Genomic DNA, 18,559 nt, shown 5'->3' with positions numbered 1-18,559 from the left:
ACTATCTACAATCGGGTTTATGCAGAAAACATATTTTGATGCTATAACACTTTTTTTAAAGAAGATGGGTGGATAAGGCGTGTAAAATACTGAAAAATTAGAATATCAAATCAATCTGATATTTCTTAAAATATCATTCAAAACAATATATGTTTGACATAAAATTGATTTTTAACCTATAAATATGTTCAATACCTGGAATATGTTGACTCAAACAGGCGTATACGTATCAAAACCTTAATAGTGTCATTTTTTAGAACTTCAAGGCATTTTCTTATATAGAATGGGTCTATGCTCCAAATTTTTCTCATAGCCTAAATAAGGTCTAATGGAAAACAAACCGATTTCAATCAACAAAAGCGTGGAGAGGTGACCCAACAATTGAACGTTTTAAAAAAATAATACAAGTCCGTAAATTCGAGGCCAAAGTAACACATAATATTTAAACACGCTACGTTGTTGTGTCTAAAATGGCTCAGTGGTTTGAGCACCCGACATAAGCTAGCCTCATACATCTAGGGTTTTTATGTTATGGGTTCGATACCACAGAAATTTAAGGTAATATTTTTTTCTTATCATTTGTTAAATATATTAAAAAATGAATATAGTTAGGAATTAAGCTTTTGCAAACTTGAATTAAAATATATTTGAATAGATTAAATTGGAAAAAATAAATTCGAAGTTGTATATTACGACTAAACTGAATGGGTATTTGCACAATTTATCCCCCCATTTTCTTTTAAATATGTTTACAACTAGACAGCAAGTCTCTAACTCAAACTGGAACCCCGGAGTTCCGAATGATTCAGGAGGCGTTGATTCTGTGCATCTTTTGGAAATTTCTCAAAAGTGGAATGATTTGAATTGCGCACAGAATCACTCTTATGCCAGGAAGGTTACATTAATGTTTTATTTTTGATATTCTGTTGCTATCAAAACCATCAATTTTAGCATTATAACTGTAGCTTTACTAGAATATGAAGGCAAGCCTACATTTCCGCACTTTATAAACGGCCGCCAAAAGGCGGTCGGTTATTGCAAGCGCTCTCGAGCTCTAGCAACTACGTTAGTCTTTTTCACTGGAATACGCATGCTCGACTCCATAGTAGGGGATACTGGGAATACCGTACTACTGTAGATAAACTGTACCATTTGAATTTCGTTTTATCATCTTCACATGAAGTTTTTTGTTTTATTGTAAATGTCAAAAAGTAACAGTAGCTTAGGTCTTATAATGCAAAGTTATCTTAAATATTTTAATAAATAGCTAGTTTTAATTTATCTTAACCAAAAATGTCCACATGTGTAAAATATGTGTATAATTTTACACATGTTTTGCACATATAATGCATGTGTACAATACATGTTTTAAAAATGTATATGTTGAATACATATATAATACACGTGTGTAACACTAAACATATGCATTTTACATATGTTTAACACAATCATATATAAAATAATTTATATGCTCAATGCATGTTTAAAGGAACATATGTTAAACATAATTATACATGTAAAAAAATATTTTGTTTGTTATTCATTTTCATGACCTTCATCTATATATTTATGCATTTATTAGTAAATAAAAAAAAAGAAAACAGCCCAAACATCTGGGGGCTTCTGCAGGAAAAAGAAGAAAGAAGAATCAAGGGTTACCAAGAGGTAAGTTAAAACATTTCTTGTGATTTCTCTCTTTTACAATATTAATACATATTTAGACGTAGATTACTTATCTAATATATTTTTGTATGGATTCTAGTTTTGAATCTATATAATATAATATCATTGGATAGTGCAACAAGTGTATCCTGTAAAACAGAGACATGGAAAATAATAACTGGTGTTAAATTTGAAATAGAATCAATACATATGTATATGTAATTTTTCTTTTTATTTACGAGAACAAGAAAGAGAGAAATGAAATGTAACATGGCGATGAAGAATATACTCCTTAGAACAAATTAATGGAGTTTTTGTTATTATTTTTTTTTCATATACCTGGTATGCATTTGCAATAATTCTACTGATGATCTATACATTGATAACAAGGAATAGTGTGCAATATGAAGCACAGTGTACTTCAATTAATTAAACGTGTGAAATTAAACACTTAATATATGTGTGCTCTTTTTATGTGTTTTACACGTGTAAAATATATATATGTAAAATATATGTTTAACACATGTTGCACATATGTGGACATTTTTCCTGTGTAATATTTTTGCAACTAACAAAATAATTCCAGTTGAATTTATATAAACTAACCAAAGTTGATCTTAGCTACATTGTAACATTCATTGTATTTCTTTAGAGGATGTTTCACAAAAAAATCGAGTAATTATATTTATATCCATTCTAGTGATACCTTGTTAGTTTATTCAAAACATAGGTAAATATTTCCGAAATCAAATACTTGCAGCTTACAAAGAATTTATCCATCTTTTAAGCACATTTGAGTAGATTTATGTGTTTACTTTCAGTTTATCAATTAAATATCTTTAGAAAAAAAAATATTTGTTTGCAAACTAAGCTACTGATTATTTTACATTGGAATCTATAACATAAAATTATTCTTGTTAAATAATTGTAAAATGTTGTTTTTTTTTATTGTTTTTTTTTTTTGACAGTGATGTTTGGAACGAAATCGGAAACAAAATCCGGATCAACAAAGTCAAAAGAGACACCGGGATCCGGACCAGATGAACCCACTGAGGTTGTCCGGACCACACCGAATCCTAACGGACCAATCATATTCACATTCCTAGAAAATAAAGCTGTATGAATATTGGAGTTCAATGTCATTCATTTGTTCTAAGATCCAACGTTTTCAAACATTCGACATGCAAAGAAAGTACCTGATTATTTGAAATTGATTTTTTTTAATCTTACGACTTGGCCTGTTGCTGCAGAATAATCATATGCATATATTCAGTGTAGTGGACCTTTTATATCATTCTGTTAATGAATCAACAACATGTAATACATGTAGTTCTTATATAAGAGAAAAGGCCACTGTTATTTATTGAAAGCCTTTATATATATTTACGTTTTAATTAACAACAAATATGCAACAATTGACTATTATAAACCAATAAATATCACACCTGTACAGACTAGATTCCCCACAAGATTTATGAGACCTCGGAGAATTTTCAAAACAAACCTTTAAAAATAATGCACATAACAGTAGTAATGGCACAGACTTAAGGTGCACTGTCCATGGAAGCTAAGAAAACCGATGTCTAAAAATGAAATATGTGTATATCTACATGTATAACAAGGTGAGGGGGAGGAAGTTTAACTTAATAATACCAATATCTCTCTGTGGATGAGTACAGTTCTTTCCGGCAAATTAGTTTTGATCAAATATTAAATCGGTCAACAATCACTTTTTTGGTCATATTAGACTTTTACTTAGAAAAAACACGTAAACGGGTTAAAAGAAAATATTACATAGACTCCTTATTCAGATACGTTGTAATAACTAGCATTAAGTCAGGATCTCAGACATTTGTCAAACGTTAATCATGATAATAAACTCCAAAGAGTAGTTGCATTTTAATGATTTTTGTAGGGTGATAATTTAACTAAAGAAATTAATGTCTATATTGCCTTTTCAAAAAGTAAAAATATCGACTTAAAACGATCATGTTTGCAATCATGATGAAATACTTGTTTCAATAATACACATACATGTAAATGTTGGAAACATTTAATAAAGATATCACAAAATGCAAAGGTAAAAGTAAATAATTAATGTGTAGTTTACTGTTGATATTCTTCTGGTAAGCTAGCACAATGTAACTGTTTCCTTATGTTATGGTAAATTGTAACGTTGTGCTAAGAGGTTTTGACTTTTAACAAATGATAACCTATCAATGTGATTGATGGAATGGGGACAAATTCACTTTCCATTAACAGTACATTTTTTCATATCTTAATATATTTGAGGTCATCGTTTAGATCTTCCAGGTTTTAACAGACCATTGTGCATAACATTCACAAGCAGTTGTTTAACCCCACCTTGTAAGAAAATAACAAAGTTTTTAATCACGAACAACGTGAATTGTAATCACTGCAGTGCACATATATTAAACGCTAAGGTGTTTTACGCGTTTTAAACCTTACTGCGTAACTAATGTGCTTGTCTTTATATACTTTTAAGGGGGGTGTGCGGCGATCTTGTACGTTAGAGGATAAAAATGTAAACATTTCTTAAAATGGTTTGTTTTTGCCCGAATCTGGTCAAAAATGTTGCCAAAAGATATTTTAAAAAAAAGCAATAAATAAGTCCTACATGTCATTTTTGTTTGAAAAGTATGCATACAAGAACAGGACAGTGGGTTTTAATCACTTAAAACAGCTGTTGAACTGCGAAGCTACAGGCTTATTCTTAAGATTAAAAACACTAAAAAAAATATGAAGGGAGTTCATTGGTGTCCTCTCTACAACCATTTGTTGAGAAAAAGGTCTAAGCGTGCTTAATTAAGTTTATTAATTCCCGCAAGAGATATTTGTCTGTGTCTAGGGGGGTACATTGAAGATACATTTTCACTGAAATATAATGTAAGCTTTTTTTTAATTTAGGACAATCACTTTTTTGGACCCCTACCCCACTTCTAAGAAGAATTTATACTTATAGAACTGAAAAAAAACCCCATAAAACAGACATGGGACAGGTATAGAGATGCATATCAAATTCAACAAGGATTGTTTTGCATTGACATTTATTTCTCCATAGACACAAGAGTTCCAAGTATAGACTGGATTTGTTTTGATTTTTAAAAATGCCGACAGATAAAAATAGGGTAACCTAGTTTGAGACAAAGTTACAAGATTTAAACCTTTCTCAACAAACGGTTGTAGAGAGGATACGATTAACCCCGTTCATATTTTTTCAGATTTTTAAATCTTTAAAATAAGTCTATAGCTGCGCAGTTCAAAAGATGTTTTACGAGAGTGATTAAAAAAGCATTGTCCTGTTCTTATATGCATAATTTGCATACAAAACAACAGCTGGAATCTCATAGTTATTGCTTTTATATCTTTTGGCAACAGTTTTGGGCAGAAACAAGTCAGTTCAAGAAAAGTTTACACTCGCACCCTCAAATGTACAAAATTGCCGAACATCCCTCTTAAAACAGTGTCTTAACATTGCTCAACAATAAAAAAGATTTCTGAAATCTAGCATTTTACCAACCTATATTTCTAACAATATTCAATCCAAAAGTGGGTTCCGATGCATTTACGCTATACGTAGTTTACACAATTTGAAGCCACATTTGAAACTGGCCTTTAAAGGCATATTCACAGATCGTATTTATTTTTTTGTATGAATTATTAATGAGGACTAGAGGCTTTTTTGTACATTTATTTACAATAGGAATCAGTTGAATTTAGTGAAATGTACACCGACGTATAGTCAATTGACATTCTAAAACCTTGTCCATTTTAACTTAATTAAATTTTAAGGCCAGTACCCGATACGAAAGATTACTGAAATTAGAATTGATTTAATTTAAAAGAATAATAGTCATATTATGGAGAACGTATGTTGTCTAAAGAACGATACAACGGTAACCGCTGAAAGTTTTCCAAAAAATATTCTGGTTCAATATAAGGTAAATCATGTTACTATTTAACTTTAAAAATAAAACTTTTATGCCACAAGTCAAGTGGGAAAAATTCCAAATTACATTATCTAGGCACCCAAGAATCGTTTAGTTTAAAACTAATACAACACGAAACATATGAAAAAGGCTTCTAAAACGTATTAATAACTTTTTTTCAAAATACTCGTGCCAAACTGTTTATAATACCTGTATGTGTACATGTAGACAAATTTCTAGCGAATCAAATATAATTGACTGCACACTTTTTGTAGCACAAATGAATTTATTCAAAATGATTTGATTTTTTGCATAAGTCCAAAAGGACTTAATTTTCTGCACGGCCTGGTGTGGTATAGGACCGTCGATACCCAAAAATTGAAATTAGCATTCAATGTTTATATTTAAACTTTCTATCGTCGCTTTAAAGCTATTATCTACTCTTTTTGTCGGGAATATGATTAAAAGATACAACAACAATAAAACATGTTATTTTTAGTTCGATTCCACGGCTAAAAATATAGTGCCAGAAACTTTGTCTAGAAAATTCTTCTTTTTTTTTTTTTTTTTTACTAATGAATAGATGTTATTTCACGATTATTTTTCACAATTATAGATTTACATGTTTATTTGTAGAGGGGGGGGGGGGCGGTCACAATAGCTATGCATCAATATGACATAAGTCTTGATAATAAACTTTTGTTGTAACTATATTTTTATACGTTATATAAAGACCTGTGGTAGTTGTACCTTGCAAACAAGCAAGCCAGGTAAATTGGTAATCAAATCGCTTAATATTTAGAAAATAATTAAATGCGTAGAATTAGGGGTTTATTTTTAAAGATCCGGCTTATAATCGGACCAGCTAATTACACTTAAAGGGTATTAAAGACTTTTTCTTCCTTGCCTAAGTTAATGTTGACCAAGGATGTTACCGTGCCATTTAGTAAACAAAATAAACTTCAAAAGGCTCTTAAAAGGTATCAAATATACAGAGCTATGCCATTTAATCTATTGAATGAATTTTAATTTAAGTCAATCAATGTTGTATTTGTCATGTTTAGAAAAGTGTATCATGTAACGACATTTAAAAATCAGGAAGAGTAAATATTTTAAATGTGTAATTCATGAAATAGAATTAGATGACCTTATATTGAATATTTTAGAGATTACTTCCCCATGTGATGCAAATGTTGATATGTTTGCGATGGAAACCTACAGAAAAAGGTTTATCCTAAGATCAGCTCTGTTGACCGCGACGATGCCGAAATCAACAATGGTTGGTTTCATTATAGATTTGTATGGAAAATTATCTGCTTATTTATATTTAAACTGCATTCTATTTAAAATGGATAAAAATACTTTATTTCAATGAAAAAATTAACGGACTAAAGAATATATAATCAGACCTGCATAACATTATTAAAATCAGCATATCTTGTGCGTAGCGAGTGATACCTTAGGATAGTGAAGTATACTGCTTGTAAAACCATTAGTCATTTGAAGATAAATCCTCTCAGAAAGTAGTTTCACTATTTTGTTTTTGAAAGTTCTGGTGTAACCAAAGAAATGAATAATCATGGACATAAACAAAATCTTCCCGACGATTATGTATGTAATCATGATAAAGTAATTGTAAAGAAAATGTATATTTTCTGTTAATTTTTTTTAATAAGTGAGCAGCAGTTTTATAACGTGATTGTAAAGGTCATCTACCGAGATGTTGCGCAAGAGGGGCCTCGACATTTTCAAATGATATTCTGTGAGAATTTTAAATGGATGATGACACATTTCTTCAATACTACATTTCTACAGGCCTAAATTGATTTGAGTTCACAATTTAAATCCCTAAACTTTCAACTTACATTTTGCAAAACTTAGCCTTGATGACGTAATCAAGCAACGTTTTAAAATATGTTCATTGTACCTTTTAAGTTACGTTTTTGACAAGTTTGAGTGGATTATTATGTAGCAGAGTAGATTCATATTTCGACTCCCAAGATTACAATGTATGCATAAAATATTTTGTAAAACATTGAAAAAAAATTGACATAAACTGCCGCAAACTATGCAAGTTTCATGTTGGTTTATGCATATATAGCATTGGACAGATATCATCTGACATATATCCCTTAATTGCTTATCTTTGTTTTTATAGTGGCGGATTTTGGGAGATTAAAAATAAAATTTAATCATACTCCCTCTTGCAAAGAAAATGTTAACGTGTGGTTTTTAATTATATATCAGGTTTTTGAAAACTCGTGGAATTTCCCTACATTGGACTAATTTCTACTGTTTAATATGAAGACCCCCCCCCCCCCCCCCGGGCTCAATGGAGTAACGTATACAAAACCCATTTTAGTCACACTCTGAATACAATGTAGGTTTAAATGTGATCAATCAACCATCTTTTAGGAATTGGTTTTACGTGTACTGCTTTGTGTTTTAACGAATGGTCAATGTTTATTATAATGCAAGCTGTCTTGATTATATTTTTAAAAAGTTTTTTTGTATCACTCCATTAAACTTAATTATTTAACTGATTAATTTACAGCCATTCAGAGGGGAAAAAGGAAATGTTTTCTCATATGTCTGCAAAGCGGAGGCTCGTGATGATATTACTGCAAATCTTAAATCTACAAACCTTAAACAAAATCAATTTTAATACTATTAAAGTATAATTACAGGAGGAAATGTCACAAAAGTCTAAATTTTAAGACTTTTTTTAATAAAATGATTGAACTAATCATAAAGAATCCTTGTATATGAAAGTAACTAAATTATTGTTAATATACAGCAGTGCGTTAGATAGCAGAAATAGCCAATTTTTCCTGTATGGGAATTTGAGTTTGACATCAACATAATTATTTCGTGTAGTCCATTATTTTTTTCTTAGATTGCAGTTGGGTTCGATCGATCGATAAACTGGTGAAATCTGGATCGTGTAGATTATAGTTCTACTAGTTTATTTATAACAATGAATCACAATCGGTTTTCTTTGGAAAATGCAGGAGAAATAAAAAAATATCATTATTTATATAAATACTCACCAAAGAAAGTGCCAATCATTATATAGGATATAACTTAAAATAAAACTGAATTAACTTGAAAATAATTTATTTCTTACCACACTCTGAACAAGTTGTAGATATTTAGTGTGCAATGAACAATGGATTTGAACCGCAATACAGTTCGTTTACAAACAGTGTTGCTACTAGTGTCATCATTCTGTTGAGGCGTCACTAGATTTTAAAAAAAACCGTTCACTGGGTATGTTAAAATAGCAAAGGTAATTATGCAACACTGACAATTAAAGCTCAATTATTTTTAGAATTCTCTGCGAGATGAATCTTGAATAGATCACTTTAAAGTATTTGTAAGTGTTTTAACGCGTGTATTCAAAGGGACTGCCTGTCGTTTTAGGTTGACAAAAACACACATTTAATATTTTGAATTGTATATATTCGATATTGTTGAAATAGTTGACATTTTATTGTAATATTATATGCACATACCCGACGTAGTTAAAAACGACAGTTGGATTTTTGCATAATATATATTAAAAGAGGCAAAAATGTTGAATTATTTTTAATTTTTAAGGCATTTTTGTGGAGTGGTATACAGGATTTAGTTGAAGTTAAATGTACATGTACATTACAGTCAATTTTTATATTGTAAGATTTTGTCAGTCAAATATAGTGAGAATCAATGAATTTTGATGTCAGTGCCCAAAACTAAAGAAAGCTGAAATGAAATATCAAAATCAATCAAATCAATGATAAAAAAAGATGTTAGTTCTCGTATATCAAAAATTATTGGCTGTCTCGTTTATTTGAAATACCGGTATTTAGTAACCGCCTAAAACTAGTTTTTCTGAAGACAAACAAAACAGAGCAAGGAAAGATACTATAAAAAGATTATTTGTCTAAAAAACAACCAACCTAAAAATCGTAATTCTTTCACTTGGTTACAAAAAAACAGTTATACAATTTACAAAATTAAAGTTGTTTTTTTCCAATGATGTTAAGTTATCAACGTGGTGACTTTATTATATGATTTTTTACAATGTTTCTCTGATTTGCTGACTGTAATAGATATTAACATTATTTTATAAAATATATTTCCTACAGAACCAAAATTGTTGTCATCACAATTGTTCGTCATCAAGTTCGCTTTAAAATGTCAGTATTTAACTTAAACCTCTGCTTCCATGACAACGGGCTTTTTTCTTCAGATTTCGAAAAAGAGAAGAAGAAGGAAGAGGGGCAAACTAAGTGTCAATATGATGATAATTTAAGATCGATATCGATGAATATATACATGTAGTATAAGATTGCTCATGTTTGTTTTGGTATAAACTATGATTTTTCTTTGTTTTAATAACAAGAAAATAAAGTAATTAAGCAATACAGGCAGCCATGCTTTTTTACAAATGGGCAAATATTTAGAAACTTGTTGAATGCAGAAAATTAGGGACTTTTTCTAAAATATCCCGCATATAATGAAACCAGATTTAAGTCCCATCCCCAAGGGTATTTCAAGACGGTTTGTCCCTTGTCTAAGTTAATGAGGACCAAGACCTTGCTGGATGTTACTGATTCATTAAGTCAGCAGAATGTTTTTTAAAAAGTTCTGAAAAGGTATATAAAGAGCATAGCTACGTCTTTCAATCTATTGAATAAATGTGTAATCTCAATTCAATTTAAATGAATGCCATACAATTGCCCTGTGCAGAAAAACAACTGGATTATCCAAAGGCAAATTTTAAACATTTAAAAATCAGGAAGACTTAATATATGTTATGTGTAATTCATTAGAAAGATGGCCTAATTTTGATTTTTTTTTTTTTACAAAGTACTTCCTTATAGTATGCAAATATTGATATGCTTGTGATGGAAACATTTAGAAATACATTCATCCAAATACCATGCAACTCTATTGACCTCGAGAAAGCAGGAATCAACAATGGTTAAAATTATCAATTTCAATGTTACCCTTGATTGCAGTATTAATTTTTTTGGATGTCACAAATATGCTTACACTATTTGTAATACCAAATAGTTTTGGTTAATCAAGACAAGGTCCTTTTTATTTGGTATAACGTGCGTGCGCATCAATAAGTTTTGTCAATATATCCGTTTCCATGTGCAGAAGGATAAAACGTACGCTCAACTAGGACCCCAGGTCACCTGCTTATTCACAACTACCAAATCTGTGCACTCCGCTACAAAATGTAGTGCATTGCAACCGCAAAGTGAAAGTAGAAAAACTAGTGCCACTACTTAGCATTTAGAAATGATATACAACAGGCAGAAATGTATTTTTATTAAAGAATACCCCTCTAAGAATTGGAAGTACACTATAGAGGATAAAAAAATTCAACATTGACTGTTATTTGAAAGATATATGATATACGTTGTATAGACATAAGGTGACCTGTGGTCCCCCTAAGGATATATAAGTTAAATGTGACACAAAATCCTCCTCATTGAAATATCAAAGTACTTCACCTTCTTACTCTGTATACGTAGGTGTAGCCTGTAGAAAGAAGTAGTTTTGCCCCCCCCCCCCCCCAGCCACCCACCCATAGACTTTTTACTGATACTTTAATATAATGGTAAAATGATTTGATAATAAATTACATTAGATGTCATCTGGTTTCCGTAATGGATGCATGCCAAAACAGTTTTGTATAAAAAAAAAATATCTGACATTTTCGAGCCCGTTAGTGATGAGAACTGTGTGATATTTTTTTTTTCCATACTGAGCTGTTTTCGGCATACATCGTACTAAAACACTGCTATTGAATTTCATTGTTGAATTACCTGAGACAGTCTGATTTTGAAAGATGTCAGTACTGTAACCACGAGTAAAGGTCCTATTTTAAGAAGCTCACTAATATCGGACTGTACATGTAAAATTTTAGACTGCTGGAACAAAGGAATGACATCAAATTTACAACAAAGGCAACCTTATAAACTTAATGCTCTAGCTAACATCTGGTCTCTTTATTGTCATTACGGAGTAGGTGTTCCCCTGTCTACAGGTGTTGCATGAGGGTTGGAGTTCACCACTCCCCCCCCCCACCCCCCCGCTCCACCTACCACTTCCCTGGACTGGATTTTCACTCATCAAATTAAAAAAAAATATTTAAATTGCTAAATTAAACATAGTAAATACGGACCTTTTGTGAATTGCATCTAAGAAAAAAATGAAGACGAGCAAATCGTCACCCCTTTACCCCCCCCCCCCCTAACTTCCTTTGACGACAAAATATAAAGAATAAATGTGATCGAAATGTGTACCGTTTTTGCTTGTTTATAAAATCAAATCTGAACTTTTGTGTTCAGTAGATTAGAGTATAATTTTTCACACACCACACTTTTAACCTGTTGTCTCCTTATAAGTTATGCAATCTCTGGTCTCCCCAATGATGTACAATATATGGCGAACTCTGGTTTACGTATTTATTATCATTTTTATGTGACACATGTTCCCTCTAACAATTATGTTCTTCCTAATAAACAATATAAATATAGTGCATGATTTTCGTCTTGTAATGACATACGTTGACATCTGGACTTCATGTCATTTTAAGAAAATTAAAACTACATTGTCTTTAGACCCAGGTTGACGTCTGGTAGCCTTTTAGATATTCACGTAGGGTAATCCCTTGTCTTCCCACTGTGGATGGTTTTGGTAAATCTTTACCTTTTTTATTGATATTTTGTTAAAACTCAGGTCTCCATATTGAATCAAAGAATTGCAACGTCAATCTTAAACTATTGGTGACCTCTGGTCCCCTTATCGATTTTTTACTTAAGGTGACCCCTGGTCACCCTACCGTGAATAACCTAAGTGAATCTCCATCTTGTAAAATCATCTGAGGTAACACCAGGTAGTCAAAGAATGGATGAAGACTGATTAATCTCCATCTGCAAAATGCATCTGCCGACCTCCAGTTTCCGTATTGATTTACAAAATCACTACGACATTTGTGTAGGAAATACATGTAAATAGGTCACTTCTCTTTCTCTCATGATATTTCAATTACTACAGTGGATGACAGGTAGCTCTCAATCCTGTAAAATGACATAAGGGGACCCCTGGTCACCCTACAATGGATGACCAACGATTCTCCATAGTGTAAAATGACATAAGGTCATGACCAATGACTCTCCATAGTGTAAAATGACATAAGGTGACCCCTGGTCACCCTACAGTAAATGACTGGTGACTCTCTGTATTGTAAAATGACATAAGGGGACCCCTAGTCACCCTACAGTGGATGACCGGTCACTCTCCATAGTGTAAAATGACATAAGGTGACCCTTGGGCACCCTTCAGTGGATGACTGGTGACTCTCTATCCTATAAAATGACATAAGGTGATCCATGGTCTCCGTATTGATATAAAGAATTAATACAACAATGATAAAAAAAAACTAAGGTTACCTCTGGTCCCCTTAGGCATATTTCAAATAAGGTGACCCCTGGTCTCCCTACGTTGGATGGCTTTGGTAAATCTTCACCTTGTATATTGAAATATTTGTTAAATTTGGTCTCCGTAATGACTCAAAGAATTACAACATCAATCTAAAAACATAAATGACGCCACATATTCATTTTTCACTTAAAGTGACCCTTGGTTATCCAACAGTGAATAACCTTAGTGAATCTTCATCTTGTAAAATGATCTGAGGTAACACCAGGTAGTCAAAGAATGGATGAAGACTGATTAATCTCCATCTGCAAAATGCATCAGCCCACGTCCAGTTTCCGTATATATTGATTTACAAAATCATCACGACATTTGCGTAGGAAATACATGTAAAGAGGTGACTTCTCTTTCTCTCATGATATTTCACTTAAGGTGACCCCTGGGCACCCTACAGTGGATGACCGGTCCCTCTCCATCGGGTAAAATGACATAATGTTCACATAATCATAACGACATTTATGTGGGAAATACATTAAGGAGGTGACTTCTCGTTCTCTCATGATATTTCTGTTAAGGTGACCCCTGGTCACCCTACTGTGGAAGACCGGTAACTCCCCATAGTGTAAAATGACATAAGGTGACCCCTAGTCACCCTACTGTGGAAGACCGGCAACTCTCCATGGTGCAAAATGACATGAGGTGACCCGTGGACATCCTTCAGTGGATGACTAATGACTCACCATCCTGTAAAGTGACATAAGGTGACCTCTGGTCACCCTAGAGTAGATGACCGGTGACTCTCACCTTATGTCATATAACATGATGGAAAGTCACCAGTAATCCACAGTAGGGTGCTCACAGGTCACCTTATATCATTTTGGAGAGTCACCGGCCATCCTCTGTAAGGTGACCAGGGGTCCCCGTACACAATGGAGTGTCACCGGCCGTCCATTGTAGGGTGACCAGGGGTAACCTTTTATCTTTCTACACGATGGAGAGTCACCGGTCATCCACTGTAGAATAATCAGGGGTCACCTTTTATCATTTTACACGATGGAGAGTCACCGGTAATCCACTGTAGGGTGACCAGGGTTTCCCGTATATCATTTTACACAATGGATGATCACTAGTCATCTGTAGGATGACCAGGGGTCACCCTATGTCATTTTACACTATGGAGAATCATCGGTCATCCACTGTAGGATGACCAGGGCATCCACTGTAGGATGACCAGGGGTCACCTTATGTCATTTTACACTTTGGAGAGTGATCGATCATCCTCTTTAGGGTGACCAGGGGTCCACTTACCGGTATGTCATTTTTAATTATGGAGAGTCACCGGTTATCCTCTGTAAGATGACCAGGGGTCACCTTATATCCTTTAAACACGATGGAGAGTCACCGGTCATCCACTGCAGAGTTACCAGGGGTCCCCGTATGTCATTTTACACGGTTGAGAGTCATCTGTCATCCTCTGTAGGGTGACCAGGGGTAACCTTATATCATTTGACACGATGGAGAGTCACCGTTCATCCTTTGTAAGGTGACTATGGGTCCCCGTACGTCATTTTACATGATGGAGAGTCACCGGTCATTCACTGTAGGATGACCAGGGGTGACCTTATATCATTTTACACAATGAATAGTCACCGGTCATCCACTGCAGGGTGACCAGAGGTCACCTTATGTCATTTTACATGATAGAGAGACACTGGTCGTCCACTGTAGGTTAAACAGGGGTCACCTTATGTCATTTTACACGATGGAGAGTCACCGGTCATCTTCTGTAGGGTGACCAGTTGTCACCTTATGTCATGTTACGCTATGGAGAGTCATCGGTTATCCTCTGGAGGATGATCGGTGACTCTCCATTGCGTAAAATGACATACGGGGACCCCTGGTCACCCTACAGTGATTGACCGGTGACTCTCCATTATGTAAAATGATATAAGGTGACCTGTGGGCACCCTGCAGTGGATAACTGGTGATCTCCATCCTGTTATATGACATAAGGTGACCCGAAATTTCCGTACTGATATAAAGAATTAATACAACAGTGATAAAAAAAACTTAGGTTACCTTTGGTCCCCCTAGGCATATTTCATTTATTCATTGTGTAAAATGACATACGGGGACCCCAGGTCACCATACAGTGGTTGACCGGTGACTCTCCATTGTGTAAAATGATATAAGGTGACCTGTGGGCACCCTGCAGTGGATTACTGTGACTCTCCATCCTGTTATATGACATAAAATGACCTGAGATCTCCGTATTGATATAAAGAATTAATACAACAATGATAAAAAAAAACTTAGGTTACCTCTGGTCCCCAAAGGCATATTTCATTTATTCATTGCGTAAAATGACATACAGGGACCCCAGGTCACCCTACAGTGGTTGACCGGTGACTCTCCATTGTGTAAAATGATATAAGGTGACCTGTGGGCACCCTGCAGTGGATTACTGTGACTCTCCATCCTGTTATATGACATAAAATGACCTGAGATCTCCGTATTGATATAAAGAATTAATACAACAATGATAAAAAAAAACTTATGTTACCTCTGGTCCCCCAAGGCATATTTCATTTATTCATTGCGTAAAATGACATACAGGGACCCCAGGTCACCCTACAGTGGTTGACCGGTGACTCTGCATTGTGTGGTTCCCCTAGGCATATTTCATTTATTCATTGTGTAAAATGACATACGGGGACCCCAGGTCACCCTACAGTGGTTGACCGGTGATTCTGCATTGTGTGAAATGATATAAGGTGACCTGTGGGCACCCTGCAGTGGATTACTGGTGACTCCCCATCCTGTTATATGACATAAAATGACCTGAGGTCTCCGTATTGATATAAAGAATTAATGCAACAACCATAAAAAAAACTTAGGTTACCTCTGGTCCCCCTAGGCATATTTCATTTATTCATTGCGTAAAATGACATACGGGGACCCCAGGTCACCCTACAGTGGTTGACCGGTGACTCTGCATTGTGTAAAATGATATAAGGTGACCTGTGGTCACAACAGTGGATTACTGGTGACTCTCCATCCTGTTATATGACATAAGTTGACCCGAGATCTCCGTATTGATATAAAGAATTAATACAACAGTGATAAAAAAAACTTAGGTTACCTCTGGTCCCCATAGGCATATTTCATTTATTCATTGTGTAAAATGACATACGGGGACCCCAGGTCACCCTACAGTGGTTGACCGGTGAGTGACTTTGCATTTTGTAAAATGATATAGGGTGACCTGTGGACACCCTGCAGTGGATAACTGGTGACTCTCCATCCTGTAATATGACATAAGATGACCCGAGATCTCCGTATTGATATAAAGAACTAATACAACAGTGATAAAAAAAAACTTAGGTTACCTCTGGTCCCCCTAGGCATATTTCATTAATCATTGTGTAAAATGACATACGGGGACCCCAGGTCACCCTACAGTGGTTGACCGGTGACCCTGCATTGTGTAAAATGATATAAGGTGACCTGTGGGCACCCTGCAGTGGATTACTGGTGACTCTCCATCCTGTTATATGACATAAAATGACCTGAGATCTCCGTATTGATATAACGAATTAATACAACAATGATAAAAAAAAAACCAAGGTTACCTCTGGTCCCCCTAAGCATATTTCATTTATTCATTGTGTAAAATGACATACGGGGACCCCAGGTCACCCTATAGTGGTTTACCGGTGAGTGACTCTGCATTGTGTAAAATGATATAAGGTGACCTGTGGGCACCCTGTAGTGGATAACTGGTGACTCTCCATCCTGTTATATGACATAAGGTGACCCGAGATCTCCGTATTGATATAAAGAATTAATACAACAGTGATAAAAAAAAGTAAGGTTACCTCCCCCCCCCCCAAGGCATATTTCAATTAAAGGGGCATGGTCACGATTTTGGTCAAATTCTATTTTTCTATTTTTATCTTTTAGAAATGCTTTAGACGTGCATTTCTAATGATCAAATTAAATTTGAGAGTCATTCGTGGAGTTGAAAGCAAGATACAGAGCTGAGAATTCTTTGTAATGTACACAACACTCGTGCCCTGTTTTTGTTTACATAGGTTCAATATACGAGTAGAAAAATTGTAAACCTGATTTGTCTATCTTTTAATTTATTTTAAGCATAAACAGTTTCTAACGTTTAACACATTCATTTGAGGTCTAAAATTGGAATTTTCACTTTAACATTTAAAATATAAACAAACGCTTTGTTTACTTTGCAAAGAAGTTCAAGCTCTGTAACTTGTTCACAATTCAACAAATTACACTCAAATTTCGGTTGCTTATTAAGAATGCCTTACTGAAGCATTGTAAATATTAAAATAGGAAAGGTGATTTTTGACCAAAATCGTGACCATGCCAATATAAGGTAACCTCTGGCTTTGGTAAATCTTCACCTTGTATATTGAAATATTTATTAAATCTGGTCTCAATATTGACTCAAAGAATTACAACATCAATCTAAAACCGTTGGTTACGTCACTTATTCTTTTTTTTTTTACCTAATGTGATCTATGGTTATCCTACAGTGAATAACCTTAGTGAATCTCCATCTTGTAAAATAATCTGAGGTAACACCAGGTAGTCAGTGAATGGATGAAGTCTGATTAATCTCCAATTTGCAAAATGCATCAAATGACCGGTGACTCTCCATACTATAAAATGACATAAGGTGACCTCTTGTCTCCCTAAAGATAAAAATTATTACTCCATTGATTTCAGACCCACGTTGACCTCTAGTCTCCTTGTGAATGTAATTTGATATTTAGCTTTCTTACAGTGATTGACTTTTGGTGAATATCCATCTTCAAAACTACATTAAGGTGACCTTTGGTCTCTCTATAGATTCACAAATTATTCCTTCATTGATCTAGGACCTAAGATGGCCTCTGGTGTAATTTTGAATAGTTTACTTAAAGTGACCCATACTCTTTAGATTAACAACATTATTTATTGGTTAAGGACCTAAGGTTACCTCTGGTCTCCTAATGGATATTCCACTTAAGAGGACCCCTTGTATTCCTACAGTGGCTGAATTATGTTGAAGCTCTCCACCTTGTAAAATGACATAAGATGAACTCTGATCTCCCTATAGGTGAACAACAATTTTATATGATTGATTTAATACCAAAGGTGACCTTTAGGCCCCTTACAGTGGCTGACTTCTGGTGAACCTCCATCTTCAAAAATGACAAAATGTGATCCCTGGTCTTCTTATAAATTATTAAAATCACAACAACATTGATAACGGACCTATAGTGACCTCTGGTCTTCCTTTGGATAATCTATTTAAAGTGACCCCTGGATTCTCTTCAGTGGATGCCTTCTGGTGCAGCATCCTTTACACATTTTTTTAAAGATAGAGTTGGTGGTGAACGTTAATGCATCAGGTCTACCTTAAATTTTAGAAATGATGTTTTAAGCTATAAACTATATCTTTTTGTAGAATTTTATTATAAAGGAGATCAATATAA

This window comes from Crassostrea angulata, chromosome 1, assembly GCF_025612915.1.
Source record: "Crassostrea angulata isolate pt1a10 chromosome 1, ASM2561291v2, whole genome shotgun sequence".
Taxonomy (NCBI): domain Eukaryota; kingdom Metazoa; phylum Mollusca; class Bivalvia; order Ostreida; family Ostreidae; genus Magallana; species Magallana angulata.
Note: the sequence above shows the minus strand (reverse complement) of the source record.